This window comes from Triticum aestivum, chromosome 2B, assembly GCF_018294505.1.
Source record: "Triticum aestivum cultivar Chinese Spring chromosome 2B, IWGSC CS RefSeq v2.1, whole genome shotgun sequence".
Taxonomy (NCBI): Eukaryota; Viridiplantae; Streptophyta; class Magnoliopsida; order Poales; family Poaceae; genus Triticum; species Triticum aestivum.
Window position 1 is genome coordinate 572974354 of NC_057798.1, and position 21489 is coordinate 572995842.

Sequence of the window (21489 nt, forward strand, 5' to 3'; positions counted from 1 at the left end):
GATCGTTTCTGGTCGTCCGTCATTAGCATTTTTGCATAAAACCCCTTAAAGTTTATATGAATCAACCCGCAGTCCTAATGAAGTCAACCCGAACAGTTAGACAGAGAAAAATCCTCCAAGCGCATCGCCACCCGCTGCCGCGAGCCGCCGCCCGCCGGCCCCAGCCCCGCCACAGGCTACAGCGCGCCGCCACCGCCTACCCCGCCGGCACTCCTACCCCTACCCCAAGTGCCTCCCACGCTCGCTACGTTCTACCGCCGGCGACACTCGACGCCGCGGCCGTTGCCGGCTCCCACACCCGCGGGCCTTTATCTCCCCGGCGGCCGCCGCCGCCGCCCTGCTCGTCCAGCGGGCTGGCCCTGTCCATGGGGCGTACGGGCTACCCGCGCCCTTCGACGCCCGCACGCGCCTCCTTCTGCCCTTCCGCCGCGGACGATGCCGACTTCTCTGAGTCTAATGCGATCCTGGTGGTGGCCACGCCCTGCGAGAGTCTGTTGCTGCTCAGCCCAGCGTCTTGCCGTGGCGGGCGCCTGTCGTCGGAGCTCTGGTTGTCGGTTCCAGAGTCGGGTGGTTCCACACAGGGGCGCATATCCCGTTGTGCCACCAATCACTTAATTCGGCTCTCTTGAGCTGCCCGGCTTCGGCGGCGAAGATGATGGCGATGCCTAGGACACAACGGCCACATGGGATGAAACTAGCAGAGATGAAGAAGGCGGTGGTCGTTGGGAGGAGAAGATTGCCCGGAAGCTGGAGGACGTGCACCAGCTGCGGTTGCTGGACAACCGCTACGTTTAGTGGCTGAGGGAATTGTTGGGCTACGAGAATCAGTCGCTGATAAGAGGGCTGAGGCTGAGAAGATCAAGAGGGATCAGAGATTGTGCTCAATTGTTGGTGGTCAGGACGTCAGGTAACAAATTTTCTGGCACATTTTGCTTTCTGAATATTTGGAGGTTGTTTTATAGGCCTTTATAAGTGATTCTTAGATAAATGTATGACTATTTAAGTTGAGCTATCGAAATGTTTCAATTGGATATGTCACGTGAATGAATTTATTTCCTCACTTGCATGAGATGGAGCCATAAAAGGGATATGACTCAGCATCACCACCTTCACTGTTTTGATCTCAGTTTGTCCAACTATGCGCCAACTGAAGTATGACACTAAATCGTCTGTTGTATATTATCTACTCCCAGTGGAGTCCTGAAATTTTAACATACAACTACATTCAATATGTGCCCAATGGATATTTCGTGTGTGCACTAGCATCAGCACATTTAGGATGATTTATGTGTAAGTGGTTCAAATTAAAAATAATAATCTGCATACATAGTTTACTCTGGTTTCCCTCTCTATCTTGCTGGAACAACCCTGCTCGTGATTGGTGTTCCGATGGTGCGCGTTGTGTTGGTCGTAATCGCTGGAAACCTCACTCGGCTTTGCCCATCTAGCCTGAGTTGGTCTTTAAGGCAATGCTTACTAATTTTATTTTGTGAAGTTTGCAGGAGTTATCTGAAGAAAGGACTCACTATCTGGTTAAATGTTCCATTGGATGCCCTTGCAAGAAGGATTGCTGCGGTGGTTCAGCGTCACTGCCCCTCCTGCATCAACAATCTGGTGATCCATATGCAAAGGTAGGTAGCTACTGAGGCTCTTATCTATTTCTGCAATTTCAGTGTGGCATGCGAACAGAGCTAATAATGTGTTGTTTTCTTATGCAACCCTATGCAAAACTTACATCATTTTCTGAACAAAGAATAGACTCATATGCCAATGCTGATGCCCGAGTTTCCCTTGAAAGTAGTTCAATAACACCAATATACATAATTCTGGTTTTCATTCCAGTGCTTGATGCTACTACAAAGACGTACACAGTTCACCGATATGATGCTTCTAGCTCCCTGTAAATACAATTATCCATAACGCAAACATTGCATTCAGAAATTGGCATAATGACTTGGCCAAGATGATCTTTTAAACTATGTTTGTCTAGGATTTCTACCTTCCATTCTTGATATAGATGGAAGCTTTCTTTTTGAGAAGGCCGTGGTTAGAACCTCATGGTAGATTGTCGGCAAGATCAAGGCCTACCAGCCCCTTTGCACCGTGCTATATTGTGAGTCCTGAAAAGCCGTTTAGATAACAACAGCAGCATTGTGAATGAGGGAAAAGAGTTTTCCAGTCCTCTTATTTGGAGGTTCACTTTGAAAGAGAACAGCTTTGGTGTGGCACAACTATTCTGTACTATATCGCACAGCTATTGGGGATCGTTCTTTAGTAAAACAAATCTGTACTATATCGCACTTCTATTTGATTGGCGTGGCACAATTATTCATTTTAGGAGAGTTGAGACTTCTATCTCATAAGATATTCAATGGATATTATGTTAAACTATTCTACCTCGGTGTTTGCCCAGAAGAAACAAACTCATGTGAGTGATATTCAGTAGCCTTATAGTAGCTATTTGTGAGTGAGTTCGCCTGCATCCTTAATGTATATTGTGGCTTTCGCAGGTTCAGAAGAGCTATTTTGTGTACATGAGTTGCTACTGGCAGTGGACAGATTGTCTATGCAGAGTGCGTAGAGAAAAAAGTGAGTGGTTCAATTTTATGTGATGGGAATTTTCACAAGGCTCTTAAATTTTGGAGAGAAATAAGCCCATAAAGAATTCAGAACTGTGCTTTAACATGATGCACCATTAACTTATTTTTTTAGATGCTCACATACAAACACAAACGACATCCAGTAGGCGCTTGGAACACCCGACAGATTGAAAGCACAGAAGCAAAGATTTCCAATACGAGGCCACGATGCCCGACAGAGATGTAGCCAATATGTGCCCAATCCTTATTTCTTGATGTTGGAACAACAAGTAAGAGCATGTTCATGTTTACTTATTATGTTTTTTGAGAAATTTATGGGATTTACAAGCTGAAATTATTGACTGCTTCAAAATATGTTTTAACCAAAACTGTTTGCACGATATTTCCCTGGTTCTGCATTCATGGAATTGCTAAAAAAATGAACAAGTTCAGTGATAGTTTTGTTCCTATTAATATTTCGTCCAAGGTGCCAGTTTGTTTCTTAAGTTTTTCTTTTAACTTCAAAATTCAGAGGAAGTCAATGTTTGTTTTATAGTTCAAACCAATCACTGGTAAGATCTATTCCAAAACGATATTGTCTCTTGATGCGAGGTTACCCAAATATATTCTTCATCATGGCCAAAGATAAATTTAATTCCGGGTTAAAAACTTTAGAATAACTGTGTTTATAGATTTTCTAGCTAAGGGTTGCTTTTGTTTAGCTGGAACTCAAATCATGATCAGATGTACCTAAAATGATGATTTCGGCTCCGTGCTAGCTATTTCTGATTTTGAAGCTATCCTTGCACATTACATTATACAAGTTGAAAACTGTGCGGAGTGGAAGTTGGTACTAAAGCGGACTGCTCTTTTTGATCTGCACACAAATTTCAGTTATAATATGTGCCACTCATTTTGTTACCAAGTTGGGATGATTTTTACCACTTTGTTTTAATTCAGTAATTCCCGCGCTCACCTAATATTCTTTTAGGATGCTTCCCATCTCGACAAATTTATCATACCACAATTTATGCATAATGATACTTCCTCTGTCCCAAAATTCTTGTCTTGGATTCGTCTAGATATGGATGTATCTAATATTAAAACATGACTTGATACATCCGTATTTAGACAAATTTAAGACAAGAATTTTGAGACGGTGGGAGTAAAATACTCATGGCAGTATGCCAAACGCATTGTAGTATATTCCCGTTGGTTATGTAGTGATTTTTAGCACAAAAATGGGACCCACTGCCATTATAGGTATGAGGAATTACAACCCGGTGCTGGGAGGGGATCGCAAAAGCTGTGTGCTAGAGTGTAATGCACAAGCAATCTGTAGATTTTTTTTGGTGGAGGGGCTTAATAAGTCTTTTGCCCCCTCAGAAAACTATGTTCCGTGTTTGGTCCCTCCAGGCATTCCTGTGAGACTCTGCCTCTGATGTAATGACCAAGCTCACCACCTTGGGGTTGATCACATTCGTTGTGAATAGGTGGACGATGTGACCATTATCGACAATGTGGTGAGCAGGAGAAGTGGAAATACAGACTATGACGTACAAGGATTTGTTTCTCTCATTGCAACGCACGGGCCCTTTTCCTAGTCTCTCCCTAATAATAAAGCATGGATTGGGTCTTCGGGTTCACCGTCGCGGTGTTTTTTAGAAAAGTCACTCTCATTTTAGGTAATTGAACCCGCAATCCTCGTGATAAACACCCCGAACCGGTACGGGGGGAGTCACACCTGCACGACCCTTCCTGCATCCTGCGGTCCTGCCACGCCCCACCTCACCGAGCGTCTCCGGCCACCCCCTGCCGCCGAGCGTCGCCCCCGCGCCTCTGCCTCACCTAGCGCCCGATCCAGCCGTCGTTCATCGCCAGCACACGTGGATCCGGCCGCCCCTCGCCTTCCCCATCGGCTGCACCTCCTAGCGCCACCGCCCCTGCCATACTCCGCCGCTGGAGGATCTCCGCCCTGCCTGGATCCACATCCCCGCGGCGACACCGGCAGTCGGCGACGATGGACGACCACGGTGTAGTGCCCTTGGTCCTCGCCGTCCCCTTGCCTGTATGTATATCTCTGTCAGATCGATCACTATTTTGATAGGAATCCACTTCCCGGTGATAGTTCGTTCCTTCCTGTACCTCATTCATGTGTGCAGATATGCAAGTAAAAGCGACCATGGTTCAGGCATCTGTTGGTTATTGAAAAATCTGACAACCGCAAGAGAATAAGAGCTGCAGACTCAGAGTGTATGTGATATCCCTGCCAGATTGCTACAGCATATTCATGCTGGTACCCTTCTTGCTGCCTTTTGCACAGTAGCAGGCAATGCAATCACAGGCTTGTAATGCTCTGTTTCTACCGTGTCTTCACTTTCATCTCAGTGGAGATTGAAAATCGAAACCATGTTATTCATGTAGTTACTGAAGTTTCAAATCCCTCCCTTAGTCATTCATGTCTGTTTGTATCCACAAGGGAGCATGCTCCCGCCAGATGGTCTCCATGGCACTGCATAAATTTTATATTGGAATGATGTGTTGGTCAATTCATAGATGGTTTGTGATATAATCATATAAAGATTCTCGCGTTACTTTTCTAGCTCTATGCTCTCTTATGTACAGGGGGTCAATGTTTCTCAGCCTAATGTTATTCTTATCATTATGTATGCTCTATGATACAGGTGTTGAGGCAGGGAAAAGGCAGCAGTAGAGGCATGGGCACTTCAGAAAAGGGTGTTGACTGTTCTGATTGAGGCCAGGCATGAAATCTCTTATTTCATTGTTTGTTCTTTGTTGAAGTTGTACTTATTTTGCATAGTATTTCAGGCAATGTTTAGACTTTAGATAACACATGTCCCTAGATTACATAGTATGCATGCCCTCTGTTACCTGCTGAATGTCTCTGGGGTAACTAAAAATGTTCAGAATAATCTAAATTTCAGAAATTCTTCGTGGATTATGATTGGCAGTTATATGCCACCAAATAGCAAGACTGCTACTTGAACAGTTTGTTATCCATGAAGCTTAGGCGTGTACACGGACTAAATTTGCTATCATTTTTCACCATTTTTTCCTAAGGCCATCAGAGCCATTGGCACAGTTTGGCTGCCCTAAGGGAGTACTTTTACCCTTTTTTAGTCAATCATACACCAGTCACCACAAGTGCAAATAATAATAAAGCACGGATTGACTCCGTGGGTTCACCGTCACAATACGCTTCTTCTCGTGAATTTACGCTTTTAGTTTTTTTTATAAGATAATAAAAAGGTTCTCACTTCTAACTAAACATTTTGTTAATTTCCAGTTGAAGGCTTCCACGTGCCACCTCCTTCGCCTCCTACGCCGCGTCGAGAAAGGCGGACACGTGCGGTAGGAGCCAAGGGGGAACAGGGAAAGGCGGACACGAGATTCGTGAACCCAGAGAAGAGAATGTATGCGAGCTTGTCCACCTCGGCGGTGTCAGCCGCCAGTGCCACCGTGTCCCGCCTCCGCCTGGCCTGGTCGCAACAAAAGTATGACTGCAGGTGTGGTTCATTCAGTTTTGAAGTTTGATTTACTTGCTTGTGCATGTGTGTGTGTATTCTAAGAGAGAGGGAGAGATTATTCTGTTCTAGCCAGTCGTATTTCTGGACAAATCTGCTCCCCTCCACTCCTTTTTTATTTGCCTTAAATCTGAACATGAAAAGCAGTTACAAATTGAGAGCAACAGAGTAAACGTTCAAAAGTTCAGAGCGGGTGCATGCTTTTGAGATTCAAAGGATGTGTAAGCTGGAAGATGGGTTGCCATGCTTTGTAAGTACGATTAGTTGGAGTACTATTCCATCCAATGGCAGTGCAAAGTCGAAGTAGGCGCTGACGAAGGACGTTAGGGTCTGTTCTTCACATCAACACTTCATTGTCCAAACAACGGCAATTGCTTTCCCGTACGGGAAAAGAAAGTTACATTCAAATCTCTGGGGGAGCCAAGCTCTTGTTCCTCCTGCATCCCTCTGAGCCTCTGCCTTGACGGATCGAACTTTTTTTCAACCCAGGGACTTGTGGAAGCAGCGGCCGAGAAGATGTTGTTGTAGACCAGGAGTGTGGTCGGTTGCAATTTGTGAAGCAAATCGCTTGCTCGGAGAAGAAAATGTGAGAAGGGCATGTAGAAACTGAAAGACCACGAAAATCGATCGAATCCGAACAAATGTAGCCCCCTTCTCCAATGACCAGGCTAGGTTGGGCCGCCACTGAAGGTAGCCACATGCTGAGGCTAAGACGCCAGCCCAGACCACCCACGACCCACCAACGCACGCGCAGCAGCCGGCCCTCCTACCAGGGCACAACATCTCCGAAGGACCTCCTCGTCGCCTTCACCAGGGCACAACATCTCCGAAGGACCTCCTCATCGCCGACGGCACTGTGCAGGCTTTGCCCGGCGGTGTACCATGGCGGCGTGGAGAGGAGAAGAGGTGATCTAGGTTTTCTTATGGAGGCGGGTGAAGAGCAGAATCATACCTCAACCTAAAGCATAGCTTAGCGACAATTCAACCGCGGCAACACAAAGGCACATTCACCTTATAGCGAATGAAGGTAACCTTATTTTTGACATTTGTTTGGGATATAAGAAGTGGAGTGTAGTGGAACTTGGAGCAGGAGCAGGGTTTACAAAAAAGATCTCCCGGTACAAACGCACAGGCATTTGTACTATCTCTCCCTAATAATAAAGCACGGATTGGGTCTCCGGGTTCACCGTCACTTGTTCACCGTATAATGTATAGTATTATTTCGTTATCCAAGGTGGTACTAAAACTATACATGAAACGTTCGGCTCAAAAAACGCTTCTAAACTCCCGCTTGGGCCACGTTCGTAGCGCCCTTCCTCCCCGGTGCGCCCACAACTGGCTGGGCCTCGGCCTCTCAAAAAGGACTCGAACCTAGGAACTACAGGCTTATTGCTCAAAAAAAAAGGAACTACAGGCTTGGATCTAGCCTTGGTACGATTGAAAGACGAAGCAAGTTATCAATCCGAGATAGTTCCCTTATTCCTCTTCCCATTGATCCCCGTACGCACGTCTTCCCTCAAGACGCGGACTCTGTGTCCAACTCTGTATCGCTGCCTCCTCTAATTCCTCCCATAAATATGGATTGATTCCCGTGGAGGTAGAAGAGCTGCGCTAGGGTTTCAGGGATCGGAAGTGATTTTGATGGCAGGCCCATGGCATCGAGCGCGACGGCGAGGGGATGTGGAGGCTGTGGCCCTCTGACAGAGGAGGCAACGAAAGTCGGCTTGGCTGACTTAGAGTGCGGCCTCGCGTCCCGCTCCGAACACATCAACGCAAGCGCCGTGCTCCGCCGCCGCGATCTCTGTGTATCGCGATCACGAGCAGTCTGACTCCCTTGCTGCTGCAGGCTCTAGGAAGGGTCTAGGACGCCGTGGGCATCAATGAGAGCCTGAGGGCGCTCTGTGCCAGGATGGACTCCACGGCGTTCTTCTGGTTCGTTGCAGCGCGACACAAGAGATCGATGCAGCCTGCGCTCAGGTGTTGCTTGGATCCGGGCAAGTCCGTCATGAACACGATCACCGACGTGTTCCCGATGGACCGACTGGAGTTGAAAAACCTGCAACCCTTGCCTGGGGCCTGGGCATGCATGCTCATCCAGGAGGAAACCGTGCAGACGCTGCCCAGCCCGCCCATACCCGGAGATCATGCTGGCACGACCCTTGCGGCGGGCTACGCAAACCATGCGCAAGGACCTAGGCCGTCTCCCTCGCGTGACCCACTCGCCAAACTCGACGGCTCCCGCTCCGGCTCGCAAAGGTCGCTGCTCCTGCTGGCCGGCAACTGTCCGCTCGCCAACCTCGCAATCAAGGCCGCAGCTTCCCGAAACAAAGGTCCCCACTCACGTCTCCTTTGTGCTGCAGACAGGACTGGATAACCCTGCTGCCATAGATGTGATCTATATTCCGAATGTGGCAGTGGCACAAGTAATGCAAAGCAACGTCCAATCTCTGTAGTTTTTCATCCAGTGACCAGTAAGTTAGCACGGCAACAGGTAATGACGGATGTCAGTTGAACTTCCAAATTCTCCGGCTTCTAATCCTACGTGAATGATTATGCTGAAATAACAACACAAAGCATTGTTGAATTTTAAGAGAATTCATATATAGTAAAAACCAAAAATCCCACAGATATGAGAAGTTGTCTATAGAATTTTATGCTGAACATGTTAGTTTGATCTCCTCCGACTATCAGTTATATGAATGTTCCATGATTTAATCATCGACGGACAATATTGAGCATTTAACATTTTAATTATCATTTATACACCTCCGGAAGTGCGTTCAAGCAAAGAAGAAACTTAATTATGCTAATAGTTTTTGTAAATTAATTACATTGTGTCAGAACTTTTTATTAAATGTTTTTCCCAGGCGTAACACCAAAATATGGAGTCACAATAAGCCCTTATTTTAGTTTTGAAGATACACTAAGTGACACAGAAAAAATACGAACATATGACATGTCTGCATGTATTTCTGGCTTTTCATTGCCACGGTTAGATTAAAACTGTTGAATGAGAGGCTTTTAATTTTCAGTTATCAAATTCTAAAGCTGGATCCCTTCATCAGTTGGTGATTTTGTATATGTTGTGCCACATATCTCATTCACGATTTAGTGTCTTCGGTTCAGTAAATCAGTTTTTCTTCTCTCACACAGATGCTCCATGTCATAAATAGTTTACGGATCATTTTGGTATTCCTACATATTTATGCAATAATGTTGCTTCGAACATATACTAATCTGGAGCTCTCAAGTTATAAACTTGAGTTAATCATCGACGGACAATATTGATCATTTAACATTTTAATTATCATTTCTTTACCTAATAATGAAGTAAATTGGATTTCTTTCGTCCGTCATGGCATTTTTTAGAAAAGTCTCTCTATTTCAAAAAATTCAAGCCACAGTCCTATTTTAAGTTAAAACGAATCTTTTTTTCACATTTTACACAAAAGTCTCTGTGTTTTGTTGGAATCAACCCGTAGTCCGGATTTAAGTCACACCCGAACTGTTATTTTACATTTTTCGAAACCCCACCTGCTGTTTTAGGTAATTCATCCGCGGATCATATTTATGTCAAACAATGTTTTTTTAAATCATCCATATCTTTTAAACCATAACTCCGATTTGAACATGTTATATATGAAATTTGATTAGAAAAATATATAGAATATGAATATGAGATCATTTTCACCTGTTAAGTATTTTCAAATATTATTTTTGAATATATTTAAGTCAAACCAATGATTTTCTAAATTATCCGTATCTTTTAAATTGTAACTTCGATTTTAACATATTATATATGAATTTTATTCAAAAAATATGTGGAATCTAAATATGATGTTAATTTTACCTGTTAAATATTTTTAAAATATCATTTTGGGAGCAAAATTATAATTTATAGCGTAATATATGTTTTCCTTTCGTACCGGCGGTGACCCGGATTGCAAATAAACACCCCACTATAACAATATAAGGAAGAGAAAACATCGATAACTACACATGCATACCTTTAATAAATCTCGCAGGGGAAAACAACAGATTTCTCATTGAGAGAGAGAGAGAGAGAGAGAGAGAGAGAGAGAGAGAGAGAGAGAGAGAGAGAGAGAGAGAGAGGAGATAAGCGGCAACAAAAATACACGTTTTTGTTTTGTTTTCTGTGAACACCGAGGCCATCGCCGGCCGGCGAGGGTGAGAAGGAGGATAAGCGGCAACACAAATATGATGCCTCGCAAAAATAAAGGAGATGGACCTATTGTGGTCTTGAGTGATGGTTGTTGGGTTAAGAATGTATGTTATGTTTTCTCTCCCGTTGCAACGCACGGGTCTTTTTGCTAGTAATAATAAAGCACAGATTGACTTTGTCGGGTTCACCGTCATAATACGCTTTTTTCTCATGTCATAATATGCTTTTACAATTCGTGTAGACAAAATCAAAATCCAAGATGGTACTACTCCCGAGAGCTCTAACAGTCGAGCTTTGCCTGAAACCTAATCAGGCCGGCCCGGTCGAGCTTTGGCTGAAACCTCAGATACGTAATCGGGCCGGCCCAGTCGAGCTTCGGCTGAATCCTCACGTAAGTAACCGGGCCGGCCCATAACCAGGAAACGAGAACATGAAAATAGCACGAAAAACAAAACCACACTTGATGGGTTCGATCTCGCGACCTCACGCTAGGTAGCAGGGACACCAACCACATGAGCTAGCTGTTGATAATGCTCAAATTGCAGCGCCCAAGTTAAAGTAGTTTAGCGACAGGTCTATTTATTTTTCTTAAATATTTTCAACAATTCTTGGAAACAAGTGTGGACAATTTTCCTTAAAATATTTGAATATGAATACGTTTTTAAAATCGTGGATAAATATCGAAAATTCGAACAAAATTTTTAAACCTGAACAAATTTTGCAATTCCAAACGTTTATTTATTTTTGATATACGTTGTATTTTTAGAAGAATATACATTGAACATTTCTTTACATAAATTTTACAATTTTACATACAAATTGAACATTTTTCTCCCGTTGCAACGCACGGGTCTTTTTGCTAGTATGTTCAAAAAGGAGAAAAAAATCCCAACATCCGGGCATTAACTTCCCGCAACTCCCGCATCTAACCTGTTCCTAATTTCTCGCCCCACATGCCTCCCGATTCCATTCGCCGCCAACAGCACGCACAGGCCCAAGCTCGCCTCGCCCAGATCCCTTCCACCACCCCCGCCTCCATCGCCCATCGTCGTTGTGTATCGTGGACACCTCATCGGTCAGTCCTCTTCCTCTACTCCTCCCCACCACATCGTCTGTTCATTGATCTACCGAGCTGCTAATTCTGCATGACAATCATGGCCGTGATCTGCCGAGGTGCTAATTCTCCACGACACCACGACCATGATCCGCCAAGGCCGATGTGAGCGGGCACCAACAATCGTGAGCAAGAAGTTTGATGGCCGTTCCTTTTGGCATGGTGAGCGTCACAAAGAGTTGATTCCAATGTGTGTTCCTCACTGATTTTGCTGGTTGCGTCGCAATGATTTAATTCTCCTATGCTTGATTCATATGTGCTTGATTAGTAGGTGGCCGTGATGCCCATCCCAGCAGGGAGGATGGATAGGCATCGGGCAATCACCAAGTGACAGGATAATGCTCCCTTCTCCTGGAGTGCCATCCCTTCTCGACAGCGACCAGAGCACGCCCGGCCGGTTGCACATCGGCTTCACGTCCTCGGTTGACCTCATTTTAATTTGATATTCAGCTATCCTACTTTGCAGTAAAGGAGGTCTCGGCTAATGGTTCATCGTTGTTGCAGCGCCGCTCCATGCATGCCAATCCTTCTTAGTGCCGCTAACCATGGCGATAAAGGAAGCATGCCTACCATGCACTTCCAGCATTGGCAGGACGCACGTCCGACATCAAATAGAAGCACGATTACAATCGCAACGAAGCACGACCAACTTCTCCATACCAAGTTCCCTAATGTTGAGTTCCCTTATTTTTCATGCATATAATTATATGGTGATGAATTTTTGCCTTAACCGAGTTCCCATAACATGTTTTTACTCTAGTGTGTCTTTTATGTATGTTGTGAGAAAATGAAGATATTACATCCTAGCAACCATGCTTCATAGATTATTGCATATGATTCTATGGTGATGAATTTTTGCTTCCACCATTGTAAGTGTGTGCTACTCTGACTGTACATTTTTTTTGCTTCAACCATTATCCGATACTAGTGTCTCTTCAACCACTACTACTCTCTGCTTCAACCATTTGCTTTTGTTCATGAATTTCATTATACAACCATATTGCTTTATTTAGTGGATTTTTGTACAAGCTACTAAATTTTGTGCTTCCTTCTTTCTCACTGAATGCTTCAGTTGTACAGATTCCCAATAATGATGCAATGTGTGTTGATTACTAGACCAACCGGGCTCTAAGTTGTCGGTTCTACGACGAGCGATGCAGAGCTCATGGCAAACACAGACATTGTCATGATCGGATTGCCGCCCTCCGCTATGACGACTACAACAAAATGAAATTATTGTTGTAATAGTATTTTACTATTGTTGTAAATGAATTTGTAAATTTGTGTTCACAAAGTATTAGTCTGTTTCAATGTATCATCATACATGTCCTGCTGCCACATGGTTTGCGAAGCAGAAAAAATCTGTATACGAAAAGATCGTTTCGTTTGCAATTTTATTACTACTTTGGTTGGAAGCAATTTTATAGTTGATGGAAACAAGAGATTGATGCTTTTGAAACAGGTCTAAATAATTTTTCTTTTTGATGGAAGCAAATCACTGTTTGGTTGATGAAATCTCTAGTCCATGGAACAATGCTTCCGACAGAAAATATGTGATACTATGAGATAGTTTTATATGGAAGCAAATATTACAAACGAAGATGGAAGCAAATATTGGTGTGTGGAAGATGCTCAATGTCATACATTATGCTTCCTTGATCGACGAAACTCTGTTATGCACAAGCAGCAAAATTTCCAGTATCTAGAAAAAACAAAGTTGAATATAAGCAAGTGCACGAAGCATATAAAATTGTGTATGAAGCAACTAAAATTATAGTAAACCAAATAAAATGTGCCCACAAAACATAGTTTTGCAAAGCAAGCAAATTAATCTATCTATGGAAGCATAGTTTTTTTTTCCAGGGATGCACGGGAACATACAGTGTTGTGCTGGAAGCAAAATAACGAAGTAGGAAACATGGGCATGGATAGAGGACGGAGAATACGGTAGATCACACGTGATTGACGGAAGCCGAGATCCATGCATCATGCATGTAAGCTAGCTACCGGCCTACGTTACCTCAAGCCCACGTATTACTCGCGCAAAAGCTGTAAGTGTGATGGATGCGGGGACAGTTATGACGAAGCACTCAATTAACGAAACAAATTAGCTAAACTCACGGCCTGACTAGTAGTACTACTTACATCGGACGTCTACCGTGCATTGGATCGAACGGACAAGGACTGGTCTGACAGGCAAACATCAGTAGTCTGATGCCTAGCGGTGCCCATATAAACAGAGTTGGAAACTATGCATGCTTGTATGCTGGATATTTCTTTGGCTTTGGCTTTATGCCCTCAGACTGGTGTAAACGTACTTCAATTAGCCGGAAAGGCTCCACTCGTTGGGAAGAAACTGCATGGACATGTCGAATGGCTTTCGTTACAGAGACGTGTCTAAAGCAAACAATGAACAACCTGTATGTGCCTGAAAGAGGCTAAGCATGTAGGGACCAAAGACCACAGGAATTTTCCACGATATTACTCGGTAACTACTAAAAAGGCCAAACAACATGCATTTTCTCCTCCAAAAGGACTGCTATGGTGCCACCAAAGTTCTTCAACAAATGTCTTTTTCTCCCCGGGAAAAAAAAGAAATGTATAGCCTGTTTTCGACAGACTGGACCAGAAACAAGGATCTGCGGTGTATGTATGCATCTGACTGGACCAGAAACAAGGATCTGCGATGTGACCGACGACTTGACCACTCAAAAAGATCTGGTCGACATTCCGACGCGAAAACGATCCCAACGGCGCAAAATTCTTTGTGACGGTGTGCACGGCTGCACGCGGATGACCGACGAGAACACTGACCGGGAATTCCCCTGTTTCCTTTCGCTTTCGCTCCTGCCTCGTGGTGAGACTGTCGGAGTCCAAGGCTAAACAGACTGAACGAACGACCACGGCCGGAGAGGACGCCCATCAGTTTTCGACCTGGACCTGATCGAGTAATCCAAAAATTCCGAGGCAGCCTACATGACTGAATTTGAACGGGAGACATGCTTAGGGCTCACCTGCAGTCACAGTCCAGAGAGAGTCTTCAGTGCAGTGCGGTCACAGCACCACTGAAATTCTTTGCACTTACCCATACACATCACCCCAATTTCCAACTTTGAAAATGAGAAGAGAACGTTACCCCAATTTCCAGCGTACAGCGTTCTAGGAAATCATGCCAGAATTTCCACTGAGCTCACCCAATTTCTTTAGATCAGTTGTGCTTGCTAAAGGAAGAAAACACATGTGATTTTGATCACCGCCCAGCTTGTGCCGCGAGACTCTTGACCGACGGACCGCCTGGCGGGACTGACCGGTGGCCTGTCTCATTTTAAACACAACTGTTCTTCCCAACAAATTAATTTCATAATGTTCTGAAGACAGCATGAAAGCGTCAAATTGCATTAGGAAATACTGAAGGTCACGAGTTTAATCAAAACCACATGACCATGTGCGGCCCTGAATTTTAATAGGATATGTGGGGTTGGTCGCACCCCGAAGAAAATACTAGTGAGAGGCCTATGGATCAATGGCAGACTCCCAGTGGATAGCAGAACCCCACATACATTTTTTGGAGTTGTCAAAGCAAGGACCGTTAACGGTTTTCTAAGATTTCTTCTCTTGTACTCCCTCCGTCCGAAAAATCTTGTCCCATGTTTGTCATTCAAATGGATGTATCTAGCACAACACAAGTTTTTCGGACGGAGAAAGTAGTAGATGATATGCAGACGCCCCTCTTGTTTTAAATGTTCCAATGTCGACAAAAGGATATGCTTACATTGGTACAAGTTGCACGTTCATATCTCGAAGTAACTTGTGTTCTGGCGCCAATTATGTAAAGCAACCTTCAGCAACAGGCTGTAGAATGCAGCAGACAGACGCCACTCCAGTGCACCAATAGAAGAACACTACTCGCTTTGCCTCTCTTCTTCTTCTAATGTCTTCGTGTTTTTTCTTCTCTTCTTTTAGTTTTTTATTTTAATATTCTATATATTTTCATCAAATTTCCATGAGTCGTGTTATTTAACTGAAGTTAGAGATCACATAATATTATGTCTATACTACTTTACTAAAACAGAAAGATCAAAATTATCTGATGTTATAGCTTAGAAACCACAATCGGCAGAAAAAAAGAGCTTAGAACCCACTAAAAAAATTCAAATTTCATTAGTAATAACGGGAAGACAAAAATGCATCTTTGAAAAAATGGAGATAGGAGGAGAAGACGGAAGCGCTGACGTTAGCAAATCCTACGGCCACCATTAGTTGCAGCCCAAGGCCGAGTAGCTTGCATGGTTTGCCACTGTATCAGTTGAATTAGTCGGGTCATCTTTCTTCACGTGTTGCACTCTCACCAACCCATCGAGGGAATGCATGTCTAGGGTTGCACTCCTAGCTGTGTTGAAGCTTAGGATTGGTGAAATTCTTCACCGTGTGCACGTCCATGGCTAATTATTGTATAATTACGTAAAATCTGTCTATACTATAACCATGCTTGGGGTTGGTAATTCTCAGTCAACAAACTGATTGTTGTTAATAAGCAGAGTTGTTGGCAATCATTGACAATGTCAAACATCAACGCGCTGGTCAAACAAGTCAAATATAAACAGAGTTGGGAACCATGCATGCTCGTATGCTGCATAGTTCTTGAGTTGGCTTTGGCTTTATGCCCTCAGACTGGTGTAAACTTACCTCAATTAGCCGGAAAGGTTCCACTCGCTGGGAAGAAACTTCATAGACATGTTGAATGGCTTTCGTTACAGAGACGTGTCTAAAGCCAACAATGAACAACCTGTATGTGCGTGAAAAAGGCTAAGCATGTAGAGACCAAAGACCACAAGAATTTTTCACGATATCTGTCGGGGGTTGGGTGCGTCATATGCCAAAGGATGGCTTATCATGGCGGGAGTGAGTAGAACGTCGCCGGTGCCTGGAAGCGGGATAAGGCATAGACATGCACGCCGGCGCACTTTACCCAGGTTCGGGGCTCTCCTAGGAGATAACACCCCTAGTCCTGCTCTGCGGGGTCTCTGCATGATCACTAAGGCACAAGTGATACAATGGTGCTCCTTGAGCTGTGTGCTAGAGGCAGAAGGAGGCAAGGCTAGCTCTTTTCCTGCTCTAGGGGGAGTGGCTAGTTCTAATGGAGTGGGAACCCTTTGCATGGGTGCCCTGGGGGGGGGGGGTTATATAGGCCTACCCCCCTGGGGTACAACGATAATCTGGTCGGGTGCTGGACCCGGCTGTCAGTGTCTCTGGTCTCCGGCTTCTCCACTGACTACTGGGGCCCGCCGCCTAGTGGGCCCCGCCGACTGGTCCAGTACGGAGCCGACAGGCCGCTAGCGGGTCTGGTTGGTGGTTGCTTACTGTAGCCGTGCTGCTAATGATGCGGGCTTGGTCAGCTGAGTGTGGCTACAGTCCCGCCGCCTGGCGGGAGATCAGTGTACGTAGCCACACCTTGTCTCATTAGGTTAATGGCGTGCTGACTTCGAGGGAGGGAACGGCCGCCTGCTGCAGGCCGGCCTCCCCCAAGTTCGACTGGTCCAGCATCCGCCGTCTTCCGGGCTGTCACTGTCTGATAGGGCCCGCAGCCCATACCGATAGGTCATCGTGGGGAACAGGGCTCCGCTCGTCTGGAGTGACGTCAAGGGGGGAGTGGCAACAGTGCCGCGTTGTGCGGAGATCTCCGCCTGTACGGGGCACTGTGGCCACGCCAAGCCCAAGATTCGGGGGTGAGGGACTTCACTGTAGCAACGCCCTGTCTTGTCCTCTTGATGGGGGTGCAGACTCTGAGGGCGCCAGGTGGCCGCCTGCACGACGCCGTCCTCTCTAGAGGTCGGTTGACTGGAGCCGGCCACTCTTGGTGCCGTCTGCTGGTGGTTGGCCGTCCTCCGGTGGCCGCCCGTTGAGCCAGCCGGCCTCCGGAAGGCGGAGCTTTAGTTTGGGGTATTGCGGGGCGAAGTCGGCCTTCAGGGACTCGGGTGAGGCTACCCGTGGCACATTACTCCGACAGTAGTCCCCGAAGCCGATGAGGCATTGCGGTCGAGGGGTCGCGAAGTCTCAACGGCTTCCCCCCTCACCGAGCTCTAGGAGAATGTTTGATCCGCCTTGCGGTGCGCCGATTGCTGGAGTTGGCTTTGACAAGGCGGGATCGTCAGCCAATTTTGAACACCAAGGCGGGAAAAAAGGTGGCGTGCCTGCTAAGCTTCCCAGGCCCGCCGCCCGCCACAAGCACGCCACGCGGCGCACGTCAGCCCGGCCAGCCTACCATCTCACGCTCCTGATGGGACGTGACAGTGGGCCGGGCCCGCCACTTCCGAGCCTCAGCACGCAGGCGGATCCGCTGCGGCCGAAGCGGGCGGTTGCGATTCCTGTGAGCGTTTAAGGCGCAGTAACTTCACGCAGTAATAGGGGGGTCGTGGGGTCGTGGGCGCAGTTAATCCCACGATCCCCCGCCCCGCCCCCTCGGCTTCGCAGCCCGAGGGCTTATAAGTAGGGGAAGGAAGGGGAGCGACGGAGCACGCGCGCCCTCCTCCCCATACTCTCTTCCTCCTCTTTCTCTCTCCGCCACTGCTGCTGCCGCTGCTTAGAGCTCGCCATAGTGCTGCCACCGCTCGCCGCCGTCGTGCTCCTCCTCCCTTCGCAGCTCCACTCGAGGCCATGGCGCGTGAGAAGGGCGGCGACTGGGACGGCTCAACGGTAATCGAAGACCACCTTACCTTCCTCCGGAACACGCGCCGGATGCCCAACACGGCATTCATCAAGGCGCGGGTGCTGCCGGCGGAGGAGATTTCGCCGGCGCCGAAGGGGAACGAGCGGGTCGTCTTCCGCTCGCACTTCCTTCGCGGCTTCGGCCTCCCGGCGAGCGGCTTCCTCCGCTCGTTCATGGACTTCAACCACCTCCAGCCGCATCATCTGACGCCCAACACCGTGACGCTGCTCCTCGCCTTCGTCATGGCGTGCGAGGGCTACCTCGGCATCCTCCCCACACTCGAGCTGTGGGGAGCATTCTTCTACCGCAAGTTGGGCACCTTCGCCAAGGAGACGGAGGCCGAGTGCGGCGGATTCGTCGCCGCACGCCGGCCAGCGAAAAGGAATGCCTTCCGAGTCATCAAGCTATCACAGTCGGTGAAACTGTGGCAACAGTCTTATTTCTATGTTGAGAACGTCGACCCGGCTGTCGACTTCATCAACCTGCCGGCCTACAAGGCCGGCCCCCTGTCGGGCTTCAGCCCAACTGGGGCTACAAGCCGAAGCCGGTGTCGGCGGACGCGGCAGCCGCCATCGGCCGACTCTGGGTGCTTCAGGAGTCGGAGGGCCTCGTGGCCTTCGACCTCCTCATCGCCTTCATCGAGCGCCGGGTCCTCCCGCTTCAGGGCCACCCTCATCTAATGTGTCGGATGAGCGGACACCGCGACCCGAGCAGGTTGTGCACGAGGAAGATGCCGACTGCCAAGGTTGCGAGGATGGTGAACGAGATCTCCGACCTCAAGGTGTCGGAGGGAGCCTGGCGGTTCGGGAAGCGGCCGTATTCCCGCGACAACCCGCCGCCTGCCGTAAGTCCCTCGATTTCTTCTTTTAGTTCTGATTTTTAGTCTTGTTCCTGGTGTGACGCAACTCCTTTTTTGGAGCGCAGATTTATATGTCCGCGGCGACGGCCGCCATAGTAGGCCCGGGTGATGACTACCTGCTGGACCGGGCAGTGAGCGATGTGAACGACCCCGACTTCGGGGCAGCCGCCTTGGAGGACGACACAGCAGGCGGCGGCGAGGGAGCAGGCGGCTCCGAGGAGGGCGGCGACGTGGAAACCTGGCCCGATGACGACGACGACTAAGACCCGCGCCCCTCCCGGAGCACTGCCAACACCGGTGCAGGCCCCTCTACCGGGCCGCCCGTCCGAGGCGGCAAGTGCAAACAGAAGCAAGGCGCCGCCTTGTTCGGCAGCATGCCGAAGAAGCCCAAGAACCCGGCCGTGGCGACCAGGCGGAAAGAAGCCTCAGCCAAGGTGACGAAGTTCCAGAGGCAGCCGAAGGTTCCGCTCATGGTGTCAGCGTAAGTGCTCATCTTATGCTTCTTCATTTTTGCCGATCTGGCCTAGGAAACTTCTTTATCCTGCCTTATCTCAAGGCCCCGCTCACCCTCGAAAAGTCGACCGCCGCCTCGGTCATCAGGTCGGCGGAGACCTCCACCACCATCCGGCGAATCGACCCGACCGCCGACCTCCTGGAGGCACAGGAGCGGAACGCGTGGGAGGTGCGCGAGGAGCAGGAAGCCGATCGCCTGGCGAAGGCGGATGCGGACAAGGCCGCAGCATCTGCGGCGAGGAAGCTAGCACAGGTGGAGGCTGACGCCGCGGAGAAAGAGCGGCTTGCAGAGGCCGCACGTCGCCAGGAGCCACTGCTCGTGACTCCTTTGAACACCGCGCCACCTCCGCCGGAGTTTGTGGCGACGCCTGGGGGAGCCAGCGGGGAGAAGCCGGTCATGAAGAGGGAGGGCGGCGACGTGGCCATGCTGGACGTCATCGTGCCGCCGCCACCGCCAACCGGCGGAACACAGGACGAGCAACCGGCTGCGCGGCCGGTGCCACCAGCCAGGAACGAGGTGGTGACGGACCTAACTCCTGAGGTCCGCATGCCTGCGCGCCGCCGTCTCGTGAAGGCGTCCTCGGCATCGTGGACCAGCACCGCGCCCGCTAGCTGGGTACGCGGAGGCAGGACGGGTGCCTGATACGTCCATTTTGCATCATGCTTTTATGTCGATATTTATTGCATTATGGGCTGTTATTTCACGTTATGTCACAATACTTATGGCTATTCTCTCTTATTTTACAAGGTTTACATGAAGAGGGAGAATGCCGGCAGCTGGAATTCTGGGCTGGAAAAGGAGCAAATATTGAAGGACTATTCTGCGCAACTCCAAAAGTCCTGAAACTCCACGGAATACCTTAGAATAAATAAAGAAAAATCGTCGCCAAAGATGAAGGCTAGGGGGCCCACACCCTGCTCACGAGGGTGGGGGGCACGCCCCCCTACCTCGTGGGCCCCCTGGTGGCTCTCCGACGTCCATCTTCTCCCATATGAAGTCTTTCGATGAGAAAAAAAATATAGGAGAACCTTTCGGGACGAGACTTCGCCGCCATGAGGCGGAACCTTGGTGGAACCAATCTAGGGCTCCGGCAGAGCTGTTCTGCCGGGGACACTTCCCTCCGGGAGGGGGAAATCATCACCATCGTCATCACCAACGCTCCTCTCATCGGGAGAGGGCAATCTCCATCAACATCTTCACCAGCACCATCTCATCTCCAAACCCTAGTTCATCTCTTGTATCCAATTCTTGTCTCTAAGTCCGGGATTGGTGCTAGTAGGTTGCTAGTAGTGTTGATTACTCCTTGTAGTTGATGCTAGTTGGTTTATTTGGTGGAAGATCATATGTTCAGATCCTTTATGCACAATATTACCCCTCTAATTATGAACATGAATATGCTTTGTGAGTAGTTACGTTTGTTCCTGAGGACAAGGGAGAAGTCTCGCTATTAGTAGTCATGTGAATTTGGTATTCGTTCGATATTTTGATAAGATGTATGTTGTCTAACCTCTAGTGGTGTTATGTGAACGTCGACTACATAACACTTCACCATTATTTGGGCCTAGAGGAAGGCATTGGGAAGTAATAAGTAGATGATGGGTTGCTAGAGTGATAGAAGCTTAAACCCTAGTTTATGTGTTGCTTCGTAAGGGGCTGATTTGGATCCATATGTTTCATGCTATGGTTAGGTCTACCTTAATACTTTTGTTGTAGTTGCGGATGCTTGCAATAGAGGTTAATCATAAGTGGGATGCTTGTCCAAGTAAGGGCAGTACCCAAGCACCGGTCCACCCACATATCAAATTATCAAAGTACCGAACGTGAATCATATGAGCGTGATGAAAACTAGCTTGACGATATTCCCATGTGTCCTCGGGAGCACTTTTCCTATTATAAGAGTTTGTCCAGGCTTGTCCTTTGCTACAAAAAGGATTGGGCCACCTTGCTGCACTTTATTTACTTTTGTTACTTGTTGCTCGTTACAATTTA

At 47.6% G+C, this 21489-nt stretch overlaps 2 long non-coding RNA genes across 5 annotated transcripts; both read left to right on the top strand.

Moving 5' to 3' along the window:
- Positions 1-84: 84 nt before the first annotated feature.
- LOC123046103 (uncharacterized) lies at positions 85-5342 on the top strand. Of its 3 annotated transcripts, none has more exons than XR_006421950.1 (6): positions 85-907; positions 1496-1631; positions 2511-2589; positions 2713-4647; positions 4742-4832; positions 5264-5342. It is a non-coding gene; the product is annotated as an uncharacterized lncRNA (long non-coding RNA). The 3 variants fall into 3 exon arrangements; XR_006421951.1 differs by having other exon boundaries at positions 1503-1631; positions 4742-4875; positions 5264-5323; XR_006421949.1 differs by having other exon boundaries at positions 4742-4875; positions 5264-5322.
- A 5114-nt stretch (positions 5343-10456) lies between these two features.
- LOC123046104 (uncharacterized) lies at positions 10457-12785 on the top strand. 2 transcript variants are annotated; one of them, XR_006421952.1, is made up of 3 exons: positions 10457-11583; positions 11690-11843; positions 11926-12785. It is a non-coding gene; the product is annotated as an uncharacterized lncRNA (long non-coding RNA). The 2 variants fall into 2 exon arrangements; XR_006421953.1 differs by having other exon boundaries at positions 11693-11843.
- The last annotated feature ends 8704 nt before the right edge of the window (positions 12786-21489 follow it).